The 19,832-nt window shown below is 34.1% G+C and overlaps 1 protein-coding gene across 2 annotated transcripts in view; it reads left to right on the forward strand.

Annotated features, from left to right (window-relative positions):
- Positions 1-5,722: 5,722 nt before the first annotated feature.
- CD36 (CD36 molecule (CD36 blood group)) overlaps positions 5,723-19,832 on the forward strand; it is a 122,860-nt gene continuing 108,750 nt past the window's right edge. Inside the window, exon 1 of one of the 2 annotated variants that reach the window (XM_072653206.1) lies at positions 5,723-5,948. The gene's annotated coding sequence lies outside the window, so the exon portion shown is untranslated. The remainder of the gene's footprint in view (positions 5,949-19,832) is intronic. The other variant, XM_072653203.1, reaches the window with a different exon arrangement.

A 19,832-nucleotide genomic window follows, 5' to 3' on the forward strand; every position in this document is an offset into this window, starting at 1 on the left:
ATTTCAGCTAGCTAAACTCTTTCTATGAATTCTTAGGGACATGTTCCCACATCTCCCCTGTCCACTTAATATGCCTGATCTTATCTCAGCTTTACAACAATCCTGTCAAAAGGGCTTAGAGTTATTAAGAATCCAGGACTGGAACTGGACCTGTGATCCTATTAATGGAGGGAATTCCCAAAGAGGAACTTTATTTCACAATGCTTAAGAGTACCCTAATTGGAAAATTCCTCTTCCTGGAGAGTTTCCTAAAGCCTTGAGAGGTTGGATGATTTGGCCAGATCACACAGACAGTATATATCAGAGGCTAAACTTGAACCCAGACCTTCCTTGCTCTCTGGCCAGCTCTCTATCCACTACCTCATACTGCTGCCTTTCCCTCTAGGTCCTATCAATACCACTTGTCAATCTCAGAGATTAAATGCCTTGTCCAAGGTACACAGAGAGTGAATGCTAGGGGCAGGATGTGAACCCAGGCATCTCCTAACTTTGAGTTCAACATTCTTTCCAGTACGCTTCACTGCTGGTTTTCAGAGCAATAATGAGTTGACTTGACCTAGAACGCAGAGTAATGTGAATGTCCCTTTTTCCTAATATCTCTGTTCACTGATTTGCAGTTTAAGCATTTCCCTACTTCCTCACCCCAATAAAAACAAATATTACTCCAAATCTGTGGGTATAACATCTTTGAACAATTGCCATTTATGAATATCTATTTTATATTTTAAAACTATTCAGAAAAAAGGGGTTGGCAAGCATATATTAATGGTGGGTGGTGACAGTTTATTCTATGAGAGCTCAAAGGCCACTGGCTTCTCTGCCACAGATATCTCTTGAGTTTTGACCTTGCAGAAAACAATCTTGCTTTTTTATTTTTTCCCCAATACCACTAACAACAGAGAATGATTTGTAAAGGAACTCACAAAAGGGTAACCCCAAAATTCATACATATATTTTGATAATTATCCTATGGTGCCAAAACATTTTGCAGCTACAAAACACTGTAGAAATGAAAATAAAAATTAAACACACTCAGGGTTCCAAATCTGGGTGTACACTTGATTTAAAAAACAGCGGGACATTGGCTTGGCTGCTTTTGTAATTGGCTTCCATCCTGTTATTTTGTTATTTTAACTACTCTGACGGCTGGGAGAAGGACTTTATGTCCTGTGGATATTATTTGCTCTGAGTCCAGAGGGACCCACATTTTCCATTAGATTACAACATGCACGTGGCCCACAGAGCCAGACACACAAAAGACTTGCAGCACATAGAGTTTCTAGAAGTCAGCATTTCAAATGCTTTAAGTTGTATGCTTTATATCTACTTTCTTTCTCCCCATTTTGGTCTACTTTCTGGCCTACTACATTGTCACCTGGTCACTCTAGATTAGGACTGTGTCTACTACTATCTGGTAAGATTTGCCAATATAAAATCAATCAATCGACAAGCATAAGGAACCAAGGTACTATGGTAGGTGCTGTGGGTACAAATGCAAAAATGAAACATTCCCTTCCCTCAAGAAGCAAATAGTCCATCCAGAGGATAAAACATGTGTACATAGTATGACCTAGACAACTGTCCTTCACCCTGCTTCTCATAGCTGACACTGCCTCTCCAACGTCCCTTTGTTTTGGCTGTTTTCCCAGCGTTTGGAATGCATTCCAGCTTCACCTTCACCAAACATCTTTGGTTTCCTTCTAAATGCAACTCAAGGACCATCTACTGCATGTCTTTTCTTATATCACCAGTTGCTAGTTCTTCCTCTCTAAATCATCTTATATCTATTTTGTGTGTATATATGATATATATAGATATAGATATATGCCTATATATGTAAATATACACATAAAATAAACCTATTTACACAATAGATACAACATGATTCAGCTTTACACAATTGATGCAACATGATTTGAGGAGAAGCTGCTGGAATCAGCAAAGTCAGGTGGCCCTTGAGCTCAGCCAACAAGGAAACTGAGGATTTGAAGGGGAGGAGTGAATGAATTCCAAATACGGAAGGCAGCCGATATAAAGGCACACAAGCCAGAGATGGACTGTCAGTATGAGAAAGAAGAAGGCAGCTGGTTTAATGGATTGCAATATGAATGGATAGGGAGTACTGTGTAATAAATCAGGAAAGATCAGTGGGAACTAAAGAAGCTCCAACATATGAAATGACGTCAGTTGTTCTAGCACTGATTTGCCCCACCCATTTGCTGAAAGTGAGGTAACATTTAAATTCCCTTAAGATTGTCTAGTGACTCCTTGGTTGTGTGGGTTGAGAACTGATCTTCTCTTATTCTTCCCTTTTCGTTCTGTACTTCTCTCAAACCTTCTTCACATAACACACACACACACACACACACACACACACACACACACATACGTATACCACAACACACCATGATCTTTCAGGAGTGCCATACTGTTAATATGCAGTGTGAGTCCTTACAAAAGTTATCTAAGTGGTTGTGTATTCATTGACAGAGAGAAAGAAGGGAACTTCAAGGTCTTCTACTCTAACTCCTTCTTTTTACAGTTGAGAAACCTGAGACTCCCAGTTGAAATGCTTTTCCCCAGTTCACCCAGGTAGTAAATGGTACAATTGAGATTCAGTCTGGGGCCCTCCTCTCCAGATCTCACCTCTTTCTACTTTACTGTAAAGTTCTGTTCTTATTATCTAGGTAGCATCCATGCCCTTGAAGATAAGATGCTCTTAGGAGCTATGTGGCATTAAATAAACTGTTGAAATGTGCTTGCCAAGGTTGATGCATCTGCACAAATAGAACAATGAGTGCCAGATGCAGAGTTCATGACTTTAGTCAGGGATTAGTACAAGGATATCTTCCTATATCTTAAGTGTTTTTCATGAATTCATGAAGCCAGATGTATTGTTTGCAAAAATATCTTTCTATGAAGTCAGCAGTCAGCATCCTGTGTATTTGCCCATGGTTTAGCAAACCATCAAGTTACTCTCTAAAGAATAAACTCTAAGAACTGGTTTCTTGCAGGAATAAAGACAAGTATCCAGTCAGTTGCAAAATCTTGTCATTTGTATCTCCACTGGAGAAGGGGTTATCATGTTAGTTTCTGTGTTCTCTTGTGTGAGAATGTGGTACTGTATCACAATTTCATGTTTATACCACTCTGAACATTGCTAGCATATGGTATGATTTCTACTTTCAAGTCTCTTTTCTGAATACTGTCTCTTAAAGAAGAAAGAACAACTCACAGACTTGACTCCTTCCCACCAAATGCTAGCTATGTAAAATATAATCACCAAAACAAAACAAACCAAACCACACACATTTATCCAAATAGCAAATAGTAACTAGAGAAATTATACAGATTCAAATACATGAGAAAACACAAGAATAAATGATCTTTTTAGAGGAACCTGAGCTACTTCAGTTCAACTAAGAGATGTATCAATCCTGCTTCAGGCAAAATCCCCTAAATTCTCTAGGGAGACTAGCTAAAAATCAGGGACAGGTTGAAGAGGCAGCTTTTCATTATTTGTCTGCCTTCCAAAATCTTTCTCTTTTTTGAAGCAATAATGGATTTTTCTCCTTTCCAAAGCTATCAACTCTCCCTCTCATGTAGTGACGCACTTTAGAGCCATCACTCCACCAATTAGGAGTCATGTTCAAGCAGCTGCTTGCCAAATGTCCCAGGTTTGAAATCTGAGTTCTATAAAAAAAAAGGGGGAGATGATTATAAAAAGTAGTTAGTAGAAAAGATGCTTGAGGAAGGAAATGAAGCAAAGTTTCAGAAAAGAACGTGCAGTTCAAGTGGAGATGATTTGGAATAGATAAAGACAGTTTCTGTCACTGTGGGGGGAAAATGTAGAGATAGGAAGGTGCAACTGAGATTAAAAACATAGTAGTAGTGAATGTGGTACAACGGCGGATCATGAGATCAGAGAACTATAGGCTGAGAGCCAGACGGCATATTAGAGGTATTAAAGCCCAACCTCTCCTTTTACAAATGAGGAAATAGAGCTAGAAAAGTGAAATCAATTGCAGAGAATTACGTAGGTAGAAAGCAGTATTGTAATTCTATGGAAGACAATTCAATTCTGAAGAGAATACAAAAGGAATGACTCATTTGTTTTCAAGATGAGCAACAGATTTCCTGTATCATTTTGTGTCCCTACTCTCCACTTTTAATAACGTGCTGTCTTTCATCATTAGAATATAATCTCTTTGAGGACAGGAATTTTCTTTCCATTTGAATTTATATTCCTGGTGCTTGACACAGAGTGTGGCACATAATAAGCACTTAATAAATGCTTGGTGACTAAGATAGTCTTTATGAAGACTTGCAGAGTGTTTCAAATTTAATTATCCTTTGCCTGGTGGTGCTTTTTTCTATTTGGAAAAAGGAGAGACAGCATGGCACAGAGTCAGAAAGGCATCCATTCAAGTCCTATTTCTGACACACACTAGCTTAGTGACTAAGGGCATGACTTCTCAGTGCCAAAGGTAACTCTCTAGTACTATTCTCTCTCCCCCCCCCACATGTATATACACACGTGTATGTATACACATGTGTATACATATATGTACATGAATTCATATATGCATTTATAACATATGGATATACATGCATTTATAACATATGAATATACATATCTTTCTAGAATGTATATATTTATACAAAATGATTATATGCATATGTGTATCCCAATTCGTTTCTAACCTATATATTAGAGGAAGTTTTACCAGACTAAGAATCCCCACCCTATGAAATCACAGATTTGGGTAAACAAATAATAAAAAGAGAAACATCTACTCCTGGGAGAATGGAGAGAAGACTCTTCTAGTGATTACCTCTCCAATGTTTCCCTCAGCAAGTGGATAAAGGGGATGACTGTTTATTAGTGGAAAGCTTTGGTAGAAAAGTGTCACACAGAGCCTTCCGCCAGAGCATGATGAGAACCCAAGCTTTCCAGCCTGTGTCTGCCAGTGGCAGACTACCTCAAATCCTGCTCCACTTCTCAAATACAGCAGGAAGCACCTATCCCCTGCCTTGCTGCTCAATTCCGAAGGTAGAGACAGAAATGCTACCTAATGAATGTCAATGGAGAAAACCTAGAAAGAAAATTCCAAACCCAAAGGATTATCCTTTATTTTATTTCTATTTTTATTATTTCTTTTATTATATTGTATTTTTGTTTATTATACTTTATAATATGTATTCAAATGAGGGTAAATTTTCTGATAGAGAAAGATAAACTCAAGGTAACTGGAAATTATATTCCCAGTGCCTTCCACAATCACCCATTACTGCATTTTCTACACAGAAAAGCAAGTATTTTGGAACTGCTCTTGATGTGTGACAGGAAAGGAGCAAATAAAGAGAACATAGAGAAGCCTAGACCATGGACTAGGACTGCCGCATACCTGGAGAGAGCATTCCTATTCACTCTGTTGGTGATGGAGACCTATGATTTGGATATGCATATTAAAATATAACTGCACATCTCAAGAACTGCTTGTTTTGGCTTCCTAAGTTTCACAACCACAGCCATTGTCTGTAAATCTCCTCTTGGTATCAAGTTTCAGTAAGAATTATAATGAATTTTTTTCTTTAGTAAAAGGATTAAGTCTTTTTTATTGCTCTCATCTGAGGCACAAAATAAGAAAGATTACCAAGCTAACTTTCATTTAGTCCAGTTCAGGGGTCAGGTGTCTGGGGGCTATATTTAGCTTGCTTTAGGCACGAGTCAGAAGTGTTGGACGTCTCTGGATGTCAATGGCTTTCAAATGGCAGGGTATCCTTGAAACTAAATGGACTTGCAGGACCCTCTACCTACTTTCTCAGCGCTCAGCTGTTGTGCTTTGGAAATCAGGTGCTTGCTTAATAAGTCTGCTTGTGAACCAGTCTTTCAAAACTCCATACTGAAAGGCTTCATCTGGGAAATCAGTGTTCTGTAAGAGTCGGTGAGCAGATTTTTCTTTTTGGGGGACAATGCAGGGGTGATTAGAACGATCTATTTTCTTTGATTTGGAAATTTTTATAATGTTAAAAACTGAATCTGATAGTGATTATGAGAGTAAGCATTTCAAAACCTGTAAGACTTCAAACCACAAGAAAACTTTCTAAAATTCTTAAGTATTAAGCACTTTGTCATAATTCATAAAGTCATTGATGCCTTATTTGACATCTAAATAACATTCTTTAAATTCCAAGGTTTCCATCCAAATTTAACTTTTTTATTATCGCCTTTGTTTCTATGTTTATACTGTGAAATTTGCATTTTTCTTCCTTTATATGAGAATTTTCATGTTTTTCGACTTTTCTATACATAGATTTAACTTAGTTCTTGTTCATTTTTGAGGCTGAACTGAAATGCCTGCATCCAAATGGACATGCTTTTTTTTAAATAGTAGGTATCTCTCTGTCTCTCTCTGTATGTATATATATATATATATATATATATATATATATATATATATATATATACACACATATAGAGAGATATAGATTTATATGTATGTGTGTATAGATTTGTATACATTATGTGTATTTATATGCATACATGCAAGTATATTTGTGCATATATATGCATATTATATATATGTATATAATTTTATTTTTGATAAATTTGACCAATCAGGTTAATGATTTATTTTTTGACAGTTTGTTTTAAGATATTTAAAAGAATAAGAGCCATGACCTTGATTTTTGCACATTTGAGTATGGCCTTCTTGGTTTCCCTGTCAAGTGCAAATGAAATATGTTTAAGAAATAACCTAAAATATGCCTAAATTGTTTTATTCTATTAACTTCTCTGCCATTTATAAGAAAGCTAAGTAATCTTACACAAGGATTTTCTCCAAATTTCATCTCTGGCAGTCATGGAAACCATAGATTACTAGTACTCACAATGTAGTATGAGTGTAATATTAGCCTGCTATTTAAAGTATTTTATTTAAAATGTAAACAGCTATATAGCTGGCTTATCCCCCAACAGTTATGTAAAACTGTAAGCACAGTCTAAACAGTGATATACAAGTTAAATGATCCAGAAAATGGATTTATGTGTACACTTATGTGAGGTAAGAAAAAACCCTGTTGTGAGAAATAATCCTTTCCCTTTTGTCAGTATGCCTCTACAAAACTTTGAAATGAACTGGCAAGCTTGGACTTGAAAGTTTTTCTCTGTTTCTGTGTATCTGTTTCTCTGTCTCTACGATTGTCTCCTCTCATACACATAGGTCTGTAGGGGGGGTGTGAATGGGTGGGTGAGTGCATGTGTGCACACATGTATACACACACACACAACTTTAACTCACTTTTCTTTGATCCTTTAGAAAATGATTGGGTCTAAGCAAAGTCTTGAATCTGACACAGAGAAATACACATCTGAACTTTGGGAAAGATATTCTGGAATGAAATTCTTAAGAACTTATGATTTCCCAGCCTTCTCCTACTGTGAGAACACACATTTGTGCTCAAACATCAGATCACAGATCTAGAGATGAAGGCAACCTTAAAGGCCATCTAACTTTATAGGTAAAAGAAACTGAGACCCAGGGAAGTTAAGGGACTTAACCAGGGTCCCACAAGTAGTAGGTATCAGAGGCAGGATTTCAATCCAGGTCCTCTGACTCCAAAACCAATGTATTACCACTGTACCATGCTGTCTTCCAAATGGGGATTCTGATCTTCATCTGTTTTACAGGAATAGAATTTTACCACAAATTTAGAATGGTTGGGTTATGTTCTCCAGATTTGAATATAGCTGCCTTAAACTGCTTGGTATTACGTTCTGAACCATTCTCCCAGACAAACCTGGGTGAATAATAAACACTGTCCTTGTGGGAAACTATGCAAGATGTTAACAGACTTGAAAAGCCAGAGAAACATATCCAAGTGATAGACAACCTGAGCACCAATTAGTTGCAACTGGAGCCTCCTGTGAGGGACAGTGATTACTTAATAATTGACTGGTTTGGGGATTTCAGTAAGAAAAGGAATTTCTGAGCAGCTTGGGCAATAAGAGGACAATTTAACTAAAACTACCAACCTCAGAGAAAGCAATTCCAACCAACGAAAGACCTAAGCTTTATATAGTAATAAACAAAAAGCAAACACTGTGGTTGTAGATTATGCTTAATAATCTAAAGATATATATTGGCCTTGCAGAACAGAGACAAACATGTTTTATTACTGGTAAAATAATGGCAGTTATGATTATGATTGATGAGCTAATTGTTTTTTTTTTAATAAATGCTATACTTGATTAATTCATTCAAAAAGTATTTACTATGTCACGTACCATATGCCAGATACTGTAGTAGGTTCTAGTGATTTAGATGAGACGTATCAAACTTGGATGGAGAAAATTGGGAAATGTCTGGGAATGTTTAACATTGGGAAATGGGAAATGTTTAACAAATGAAATGAAAATATAATACAACATGAAAAATTCTAATTTGTGTTTTTTAAGTCCATATGCTGCCCAGTCCAGGAATCTGTTTCTATTGGAGTTTGACACCACTTTAGACTGTTAATTCATTGAACAGTTTTGTATTGTTTGTATTTAGAATTTTGACAAAACTCCTTAGAAATGAATGGAAAAGAAGTGAACTGATTTTTGCTTTCATTAGTCATTTTTATATTAAATATTCCTCATGGAGTGAACATGTTACCTGATGAAAAGAAATCACAAAGATATGTTACAGGTTGTTCAACACATAAATCTTGAAAGTAAGAGCAGAGTATGACAGAAGATGGGAAGTGATGAAAGATGGGATCTGTTCTACCACAAAATAAACAGGCTAACACTTTCAGTCTTACATTCCAGATTATGGAAATGCTTCATACAAACAGAAGACTAAATTAGAAAACACTGTACATTTTTAATCAGTAAAAGAAAATATTGTCTATAACTGGTGAAATGCTTCAGGCATTGTAAAGATACAACAGACTAGCATAGTGCCTGGCACATAGTAGGAGCTTATTCCTCCCTCTTCCTCTACACCTTCTTTTCCCAGGTTCTTTGTACATCAAAATCTCAATATTGTCTGTATTTATAGACAAAAAAAAAATCACATGTTAATCTAGGGTGATAAAAGTAAAAACCTATCTCATGGTAAATGAGTTGGATACAAATTTTAAAAGAATATAGTTTTAATAAGAATTTTGGTCACCTTCTTATAATCTGTCCACAACCACTTACCAGATAATGCGCGATCCCTCAAACATAGCAAACCCTTAATAAATGCTTGTTGATTGATAGACCTACCAACCTATGCCAAGTATTGCAGGAGATGTGAAAAAAATAATGAAACAATACCTGTCCTTTAGAACCTTATGCTCTGTATAAGAGGAAATAGCATTATGCATACAAATAAATGTAAAATCTCTACCAAGTAAGTGTACAAAAGGGTTCTGTAAACAGTCCTCTGGGTTTTAGGTTAAAGAAAACTGCATAGAAAATGAGAATGTTACTTTGGGATATGTATTTGGAGATATTTTTCAACTGCTTTAAAATTGTTTTAAATATGCACAAAGACATTTTTGTCACAACTGCCTGTGAGGGAAAGTTAGAGCTAATTTACAGACAGGAGGATGAAACTTCCCACCAAGGACACAGAGATAGATTTTTACTGAGATGGAAAAAATTCAGAGAGAGGATAACTATAAAAATTCTCTTTTAAAGCCATTCTTTAAAATACATCCTCAAAATGAATCTTGAAGAATAGTTTTCCCCACCAAGTAACCTCACTTTAACTTTAACTTTTACCTTCAGATGTCTGAAGAATCTAAAACTTAGCCTAGTCAAATATATTGTGAACGAACTAATATTGAGATGATCTAAACCCAGTGAGATTCCTATTATAAGTTTGAAACTCTGCCAATTAGTTTCCATTATTAGAATGTCACATATTTTGTTCTTCAGTAGATTATTTTAACAGTATTCTTGGATTTCAAGAAAAAACAATATTCATCTTTGTCCATAATCTATGTGTCGTTAAGTGGTATCTATGTGATCACAATGTTAAAATGAGAAATGAAAAATTCAGTTTATTCTCGTAGTAAACAAGAAGACTTTTCTGATCCCCTTAACTGCTAGTGCTAAATTAACTGCTAACCTAACATTATTTTGTACATATTTTCATTTATTCACTTTGTACTTATGCTATTATATTTTCTTCTTCCATGGTAGAATATGAGCTTTTTGTGATTAGGGAGTTTTATTCTTGCATGTTTTTAAAAAATATTTCATTTTTTGAATGAACAAATATGTATTTTTTTGTCTTTCCTACCTTCCCTCCCCTCCAAAGGAAAAAAGAAAAAGATAATTCTTGTAATAAATATTCGTAGTCAAGCAAAATTAATTCCCTCATTAGCCAAGTCCAAAAATAGTTATGTTTCAACCTCTGTTGAGTTAATTGCCTCTCTTTTAAGAGATAGGGAGCATGTTTCATCATGAGTGCTCTGGAATTGTGGTTGGTCATTGTGTTCATCAGAATTTCTGTTTCAAAAGTTCTTTGGTTTAACATTGTTGTTATTGAATAAATTGTTCTGGTTCATCTCAATTCACTCTGGAAAAGTTTATTCAACTCTTCTTTGCGATTTTTTTTCCTCCTGAAATTGTCCCTCTAATCATTTCTTATGAAAGAATGTTATTCAGTTACATTATTTGCCACATACGTTCAGCCATTTTCCAATTGGGAGGCATGCTCTTTGTTGCCAGTTCTTTGGACTCATAAAAAAATGCTGCTGTAAATATTTTTGTGTATATGGGTACTTTTCCTCTTGCTTTGATTACTTTGTGGAATTAACCTGGCTGTATTATTTCTGAAACAAATATACACCTTAGTGAATTTCGGCACTTATTTTCAAATTACTTTCCTAAAAGATTATGCCAATTTAAATGTCTGTTAACTATACTTGAAAGTACCTGTTTTCATACAGCCCTTCCATCATTTGTTGTTTTCCGTTTTTGTCAGTTTTCTCAATCTGATCTGTGTGAGACAGAATTTCATAGTGTTAATTAATGTTTCTCTAATTATTAGTGATTTAGACCATATTTTCTTTTGTCTATTGCTATGTCAAGTTTTTTTTTTTTCTGAGAAAACTTCCTATTCAAACTGCCATTGACCATTTATCAATTGATAAATGGCTTTTATTATTTTAATAATAATAATATAACTCATACTATGTGTCAGTCACTGTGCTAAGAACTTTACAATTATTATCTCAATTGATCTTCCTCAAACAAGATTTAAGTGACTTGCCCAGAGTCACATCAGTAAGTGTCTGAGTCCAAATTTGAATTTGATTCTTTCAGATACCAGGTCCTATGCTCTATCCACTGTTCCACGAGCTGCCCCTCAATTCTTTATATATGGTGTTCCCACACTCAAGATTATAACTTGAGTAGGATTCAAGCTTAAAGCTGCCTGATTTTTACAACATCTTCTGTATTTAAAAATGAAACTCTTATCAGAGATACTTGTTGTACATATCCTCTACACCATCACTGGATATTTGTTTTCCTTCTAATTTTAGGTGCATCTCTTTTGTCTGGGCAAAATCTTTTGAGTTTTATGTAATCAAAATTGACCATTTTATCTTCAATGATGCTATAAGCTCATTGTCTGATTGTGAATTCTTTATTCAGAGGTCTGAACAGTAATTTTGATATCATCCTTTATGTTTAAGTTGTCTATTTATTTGGACTTTTTTTTTGGTATAAGGTTGTTTGTCCTTCATTTCTGATGTTTTGACTTGTGTGTGAATTGGATTTGTTAGGCAGTCAGCATCACTTCTTTCTTTCAGAGTAATCAAAGTCCAGTGGCAAGACAAAAGTCAAGACAACTTGACAACTGATCTAATTGGAAAGAACTCTCATTTATTCCTATCATGTATAACACTGCCTCTTGGTTTTAGATAAATTATATTTATTAAGGAAAGGTCCATTTATTTCTATGTTTTGGGTGTTTTTTTTTACAGGAATGTGTGTTTAAGCAAACCAAAATATTTTTCTGCCTCTATTGAACTAATCATTTTTTTAAATTTCTTGTTCTCTCTATTACCAAATTTGTGTGTGTATGCTAATAATAAAGTAATTCATCATTCTTGGCATAAATTCAACATAGTCATGGTGCATTGATCTTTGTGATATATTGCTTTAGTGTCCTTGTACATATTTTATTTCAATTATATCACTGTTCTTTTGGGGTAGTGGTCTATGGATTTCTTTTTCTGTTTTGATGTCCTATGATTTAGAAAATATTTGCATCATAGAAGGACTTTGCTAGAAACTATTTTCATAATAGGCTACATAATGTTAAATTAAATGTTCTTTGAATATTTGAAAGGACTTATTTACAAATGTACCTGACTGTAGATTTTGTTTCCTTTGGGAACTCATTTATAGCTTTTTTAATTTCTTTTCTGAGACCATTCTCTATTTTGTCTTCCAATAATATAGATTTTTTAAAATTTTTCATTAAATATTTTCCAGTTACATGTAAAAAATGTTATTGATTTCTTAAAATTTGGCATTCTCTCTCTCTGTCTCTCCCCCCTGCCCCACCTCCGTCTTTGAGAAGGCAAACAATTTTAATAGTGATTATGCATGTATGTGAAGTCATGTAAAACGTATTTCCATATTATTGTAGTTCAGTCATTTTCAGTTGTGTCCAAATCTTCATGAATCTATATAGGGTTTTCTCAGCAGAGAGGAAGGAGTGGTTTTCCATTTTTTTTCCATTTCCTTCTCTCTTTTTTCCATTTCCTTTTCTATTTTTATAGAAGAGAAAACTGAGGAAAACAGGATTAAGTCACTTGAGCAGGTTCAAAAGCTAGTAAGATTTGAACTCAGAAAATAATTATTCTTTCTGACTCCAGGCCCAGCATTCTATCCACTATGCCACATTTTTCCCATAGTAGTCATGTTGCAAAAGAAAAAACAGATGAAATAATAAAACAAAAGGAAAGAAAGTGTAAAAAGTATCCTTCAAACTGCATTCACAGTGCATCAGTTCTCTCTCTGGAGTGGATAGCTCTTTCCATCATGGTTACTTTGCATTGTCTTAGATCGTTGTCTTGATCAGAGAAGCTAAGTCCCTCACAGTTGATCATTCATACAATATTGCTGTTACTCTGTACCATGTTCTCCTGGTTTGTTCACATCAGTTTGCATTAGTTCATATAAGTCTGTCCAGATTTTATTGAAAATATCCTGCCCCATAGTATTCTACCACAATCGTATACCACAACTTATTCAGTCATTCTGCAATTGATGGGCATCCTTTCAATATCTAGTGCTTTGCGACCACAAAAAGAGTTGCTATAAATATTTTTGCATAAATATGTCCTTGTCTCTTTTCTTTGATCTCTTTGGGATAGAGAAATAATAGTGATATTGCTTAGTCAAAGAATATGCATAGTTTTGGGCTTAGTTTCACATTATTCTTTAAAATGGTTGGAGTAATTCACAACTCTACCAGCAGTTCATTAGTGTCCCATTTTTTCCATGTCCCCTCCAGCATTTGTCATTTTTCTTTTCTGTCATGTTAGCCAATCTGATAGGTATGACATGATATCTAAGAGTTGTGTAATTTCATATTTCTGTAATCAGTAGTGATTTAGAGCATTTTTTCATGTGATTATAGATAGCTTTTATTTCTTCTGAAAAATGCCTATTCAAATCTCTTGTGCATTTATCAATTGGGGAATGGATTTTATTTTTATAAATTTGGCTCAGTTCCCTTTATGTTTGATAGATGAGGACTTTTTTCAGAGAAACTTGGTATGAAAAATTTTCCCCAAGTTCCTTGTTTTTCTTCTAATTTTAGCTATATTAGTTTTGTTTGTGCAAAAGCTTTTTAATCTCATGGAATCAAAATTATCCATTTTACATCCTGTCATCTTCTCTACCTCTTGTTGGTCACAAACTTTCCTCTCATCCATTGATCAGACAGGTAATATCTTCCATGCTCTGTAATTTATTTATGGCATCAATCTTTATTATGAAATTATTTATCCATTTTTACCTTATCTTGGTATACAGTGTGAGTTCTTGGCCTATACCTAGTTTCTTCCAAACTGCTTTCCAATTTTTCTTACACTTTCTATCAGATGATCAGTTCTTGCCTTGAAAGATTTGATCTTTAGGTTTATCAAACACTAGATAACTAAGAATATTTATTACTGTGTATTGTGTACCTAATCTATTCCATTGATTTGCCACTCTATTTCTTAGCCAGTACTAGATTGTTTTGATGATTAACACTTTGTAATATAATTCAAAATGTGGAATTGTTTGGCCACCTTCCTGCACAATATTTTTTTCATTGATTCCCTTAATACTCTTGACCTTTTGTTCCTCAAAGAGAATTGTATTATTATTATTCTATCTCTATTAAATAGTTATTTCATAGTTTGATTGGTTTAGCACTAAATAAGTAGATTAAATTGGTAGAATTGTTATTTTTCTTATATTTCCTCAGCCTACCCTTGGACAACTAACATTTCTCCAGCTTTATTGGTCTTTATTTGCATAAAAAGAATGAGAATTCTAAGTCAGATTCTACTAATCAAGCCTCGGTTAATTTTGTAATTTTTCACTTGAATGATATGAGGATAGGTTAATTAACTTACTTTAGTTTTGGGAAAACAGAAGTAAAGTGTTTATGTGACACTGTGTAGGCTAGCAGGGTATTAGCTAATTGCTAAATTCTCCATTGTCTGAGTGATTTTAAAAAAATGTCTAGAAATGGCATTTTAAAAGTGACCACAGAATATCCCAAATATTTTTCAAGGCCAAGATTCCTTGTCCTTGCAGCAAAGCTTTATTATCCTTGTGATTTTTTTTTTTTTAAATAATGAACTATTAGAGAGACAATTTTTTTCACTGATGGTTTTTATTCCTTCAGTTTCTTTTTCTTATCTTATTACTATAGCTAGCATTTTGTTGTGTTCATGTCCTTCATTTTTGAAGAAGACCATGACATCAGAGAAATGATGACACGACTTGCACTTGACTTTGTTTTGAGTGAGGGCAGCTAGAATTTTAATATAATATTGAATAATAGTAGTAATAGTGGAAATCCTCACTTCACTCCTGATTTTAATGGAAAATCGTCAAATTTATGCTCATTACAAATAATGCTTGGTCTTGGTTTTAGATCAATATGACCTATAATTTTAGGAAAGGTTCCATTGATTCCTAAGCTTTCTAGTGGTTTTTAATAAGAATGAATTGTTATTTTATGAAAAGCTTTTTCTGCATCTATTGATATAATGTAGATTTTGTTGTTATGTTATTGATATGGTCAATTATGCTGATATTTTCCTAATACTGAACAAGCTGTGTATTGCTGGTATAAATCTCACCTGGTCATAATGATATATTGTTTTAATCTCCTTGATAGTATTTCATTTAACTATTTTTGCATGCATACTCATTAAGGAAATTGATCTGTAGTTTTCTTTCTCTGTTTTTGCTCTCCCTGATTTCAGTATCAAAATAACATTTATTAGATAGGATTCCTTTATCTAAAAAAATATTTTGTATAGTATTTGGATTATTTTTTCACCCTTAAATGTTTGATAGAATTCACTTGTCAATCCATTGGATACTTGGGATTCTTTTTTCTTAGGGATCACATTGATGAATTGTGAAGTTTGTTGTTGTTGTTGTTTTTTTTTTTTTTTTCCAAGAGAGGGTTATTTAAGTATTCTATTACATTCTGTTCATCTTGGCATTTTATATTTTTGTAAATATTCATCCATTTCACTTAGGTCAGTTTTACTGGCATATAATTGAGCAAAATGACTACTACTAATTGTTTTAATTTTGTTTTAATTGGTGGTACATTTACCCTTCTCATTTATTATACTAGTAAATGAGTTTTCTTGTTTCTTTTTCAATCAAATTAATTATTGTCTGTTTGTTGTTTACATTTTCATAAAACCAGTTCCTAGTTTTATTTATTAGTTCAATGATTTGCTTAACTTTCGATTTATTCATATAACCTTTGATTTTCACAATTTCCATTTTGGTGTTTAATTCGGGATTTTAAATTTGTTCTTTTTCCAGGTTTTTTATTTTAAAATATTTATTTATTTTTATTTTTCAAGATTCACTCTCATAAGATTTTGAGTTCTAAATTTACTCCACCTTCCTTCACCCCTCCCCAAGATAGCAAGCAATCTGATACATTCATATTAAGCATGTCTTCACATTAGTCATGTTGTAAAGAAGAATTAGGACCAATGGGAGAAATTATGAGAAAGAAGAAAAAAAAGAGAGAGAGAAACATTATGCTTCATCTGCATTCAGACTATCTAGTTCTTTTTCTTGATGTGGACAGCATTTTCCATCATGAGTCTTTTGGAGTTGTCTTACATCTTTGCATTGCGGAAATTTTTGTATTTTTTTAACTGAATGGCTAATTCATTGATGTGCTCTTTCTCTCCTTTATTGAAGTATGCATTAAAAGATCTAAGATTTTCCCTTAGCCTGCTTTGGCTACATGCCACACATTTTGATATGTTGTCTCATTGTTATAGTTTTCTTTAACAAAATTATTCATTGTTTCTTTGAACCATTCCTTTTTTAAGATTAGATTATTTAATTTCCAATTTTTAATCTATCATTCTTTGGCACTTCATTAAATATGACTTTCATTGCATTGTAATATGAAAATGGTGCATTTAAACTTTTTGCTTTTCTGCATTTGGTTGTGAGGTTTTTACACGGTAATATATAGTCAATTTTTGCAAAAGTGCCATGCACAGCTGTGAAAAAGGTATACTCCTGTCTGCTCCCATTCAGTTTTCTCCAGATGTCTATGATATCTGACTTTTCTAACATTTGATTCATCTTCTTAACTTTTTCTATATTTATATTATCTGGCTCTGAATCTAAAAAAGTTAAGTTCTTCTATTGTAGTTTTACTGTCTATTTTTTTCCTATATTTCATCTAAGTTTTCCTTCAAGAATTTGAAGGCTATGACATTTGATGGGCATATGTTTACTGTTGATATTTCCTCCTTATTTACAGTTGCTTTTAACAAGACGTGGTTTTTTTGACTACCTGATTACCCCCATTTTTACTTTTACTTTCCCTGAGATCATGATTGCCAACCTTCCCATTTTTCTTCAGTGGAGGCATGATAGATTCTGCTCCAAACCCTTATTTTAACTCTGTGTATGCCTTTCTATTTGAAATATATTTCTTATGAACAGTATAATGAAGGATTCTTGTTTCTAATCCATTCTGCTATTCACTTCCATTTTATGAGTGAGTTCATTCTATTTACAGTTATGATTACTACCTGCTTTTCCTTCCATCCCATTTTCTTCTGTTTAACCTTTCTTTCTCTTTATCCTGTCCTTATAAGCATGCATTTTGCTTCTGACCAATTCCTTATTTTGTCTGCCCTCCCTATTACCCCATCACTTCCTGCCTTGGTCTCTTTTTCCCTTCCCTTCCTACTTCACAGGTGGGTAAGATAGATTTTTATTACCAATGGAGTTTGTGTGTGTGTGTGTGTGTGTGTGTGTGTGTGTGTGTGTTCCCTCTTTGCACCATACCCTCTTTGCACCAACATAGATGTGAGTGAGATTTAAGAGTTGTATGTCCACAAACTATTTTACCCTCCATTGTAAAAGTTCTTCCTTACACACCTCTTTTATGAGATAGCTTCTCCCATTCGTTTGCTCCCTTCTCCCTTCTCCAAGAGCATACCTCTTTTTTCACCTATTTTTCATACATTATCCCAGCATAATCAGCTTACTCCTGTGCCCTCTTTCTATGTTGAATCCTTCCATTTGCCCTAATAATGACAAGATTCTTACAACCTACATGTATCATCTTTCTGTATAGAAAGGAACACATTTTAACCTTATTCAGTCTTTTATAATTTCTCTTTCATTTTTATCTTTTTATACTTCTCATGGGTCTGTATTTGAAAATCAAATCATTTCTAATCTTTCTTTAGGAATTCTTCAAAGTCCTCTATTTCATTAAATGATAATTTTTCCCCTTGAAGGATTATACTGAGTTTTGCTGGTTAGATTATTCTTAGTTTAATATATATTATATATATTAATACATATAATATTTTCCAAATCCTCCAATCCTTTAACATGGTGCTAAATCCTATGTGATCCTGACTGTTGTTTAGTTGTTTTGGTTCTTCTGACTGTCTGTGACCCACTTGGGATTTTCTTGTCAAAGATACCGGAGTGGTTTGCATTTCCTTCTCCAGCTTATTTTACAGGTAAGAAAGCAGTGGCAAACAGGGTTAGGTGACTTCTTTTGGGTCACACATCTAGTTAGCATCTGAGACCAAATTTGAGTTCGAGTCTTCATGACTCCAGTCCCAGCACTTTATCCATTCCTACACCTAACTACCCTGATCCTGATTGTGGTGCCACAGTATTTGAATGCTAGTTTTCTGGCTGCTTAAAGTATTTTATCCTTGACCTAGAATTTGACTATACCATTAACTATACTATTCATAATAATGTTCATCTTGAAGATTGGTGAATGCTTTCAATTTCTATTTTACCATCTGGCTCTAGAATATCAGGGCAGTTTTCCTTTATAAATTATTTAAACTTGATATATAGAGCTTTTCTTTCATAATGACTTTTAGATAGTTCAATAATTCTTAAATGATCTTTCCTCAATCTATTTTCCAGCTCAGTTTTTTTTTCTGGTATCATATTTTATTTTTTTCTATTTTTGAATTTCATTTTTCCTTTTTTGGTAAAATTTTATTCATTTTAAATTTAAATACAAGACAAGGAAAAAAAAGAACATTTCCATGGGTGCAGTAGAACATAAGAGAGGATTCAATATAAAACAATAAATTTCCATTTCAAAAGAACACATATAATAAATACTACACATTGTTTTCAATGCTACCTAGTTTTTGTTTGCTTCCTTCTATGTTTTCTTTTGTTCTCTGCTATGCTTTTTTACTTTAACTTTTTCTCCCTTACTCTCCCCCCACCTCATCCTAGAGAAGGTTACAATTAGACATAGATACATACATACACACACATATTCACATATATGTATGTATATGTATATATGACTGTACTATACATATATGCACACATATATGCATTCATATATACAGATATACATTCATATACATATATATGCATATCTATATGACTATACTATACTTATTTCTACTTGTCATCTCTTTCTCTGTAGATGGGTAACATCTTTCTTTATAGGTCCAAGTTTTTTATGTTTTTCTAAATAAAATTGTTCATCATTTCCTATACCACAGCAGTATTCCAGTATAATCACATTCTACCTGAAAGACTGTCTATGAGTGTTTGTACACAATTTTCTATATTCCTTCTAATCTTGGCTACACTGGTTTTATTTATATAAGAACTTCTTAATTTAAAAAAAATAATGTTGGGATTGGAAGCTCAATTCCGTGTGGACAGTCTCGGGTGGGTAAAGGTGGGAGCTTCTAAATCTTAAAGCTCTCACGAGACCCCCCCAGGAAACGGCAGGGGATCGAGGTGAACCGAGCTATCTCGAGTAATTCCGCCTCTTCCAGTGAGAAACGTGATGGGAGAGAGATCTCCCAGCCCTCGAGATTGTCCCGGATCTGGGCACACCTAGTTACCTAACAGCACGGTATTCAGATGCAAACTATGCGGTTGAAGGTTAAGTAGGATTGAGGAAGCCTGAAAGCTCTCTTAGCACGTGAGGAGCCAAGAGGACAGTAGGCTCCGCTTTTCTTCTTTCCTCTCTCCCCTCCCCCTCTCTCCCTGCTTGTACTTCTACTTCCAATCCCTAAGATCTTAGCCTCCTTAGGAA

Source organism: Notamacropus eugenii, chromosome 3 (genome assembly GCF_028372415.1).
Source record: "Notamacropus eugenii isolate mMacEug1 chromosome 3, mMacEug1.pri_v2, whole genome shotgun sequence".
Taxonomy (NCBI): Eukaryota; Metazoa; Chordata; class Mammalia; order Diprotodontia; family Macropodidae; genus Notamacropus; species Notamacropus eugenii.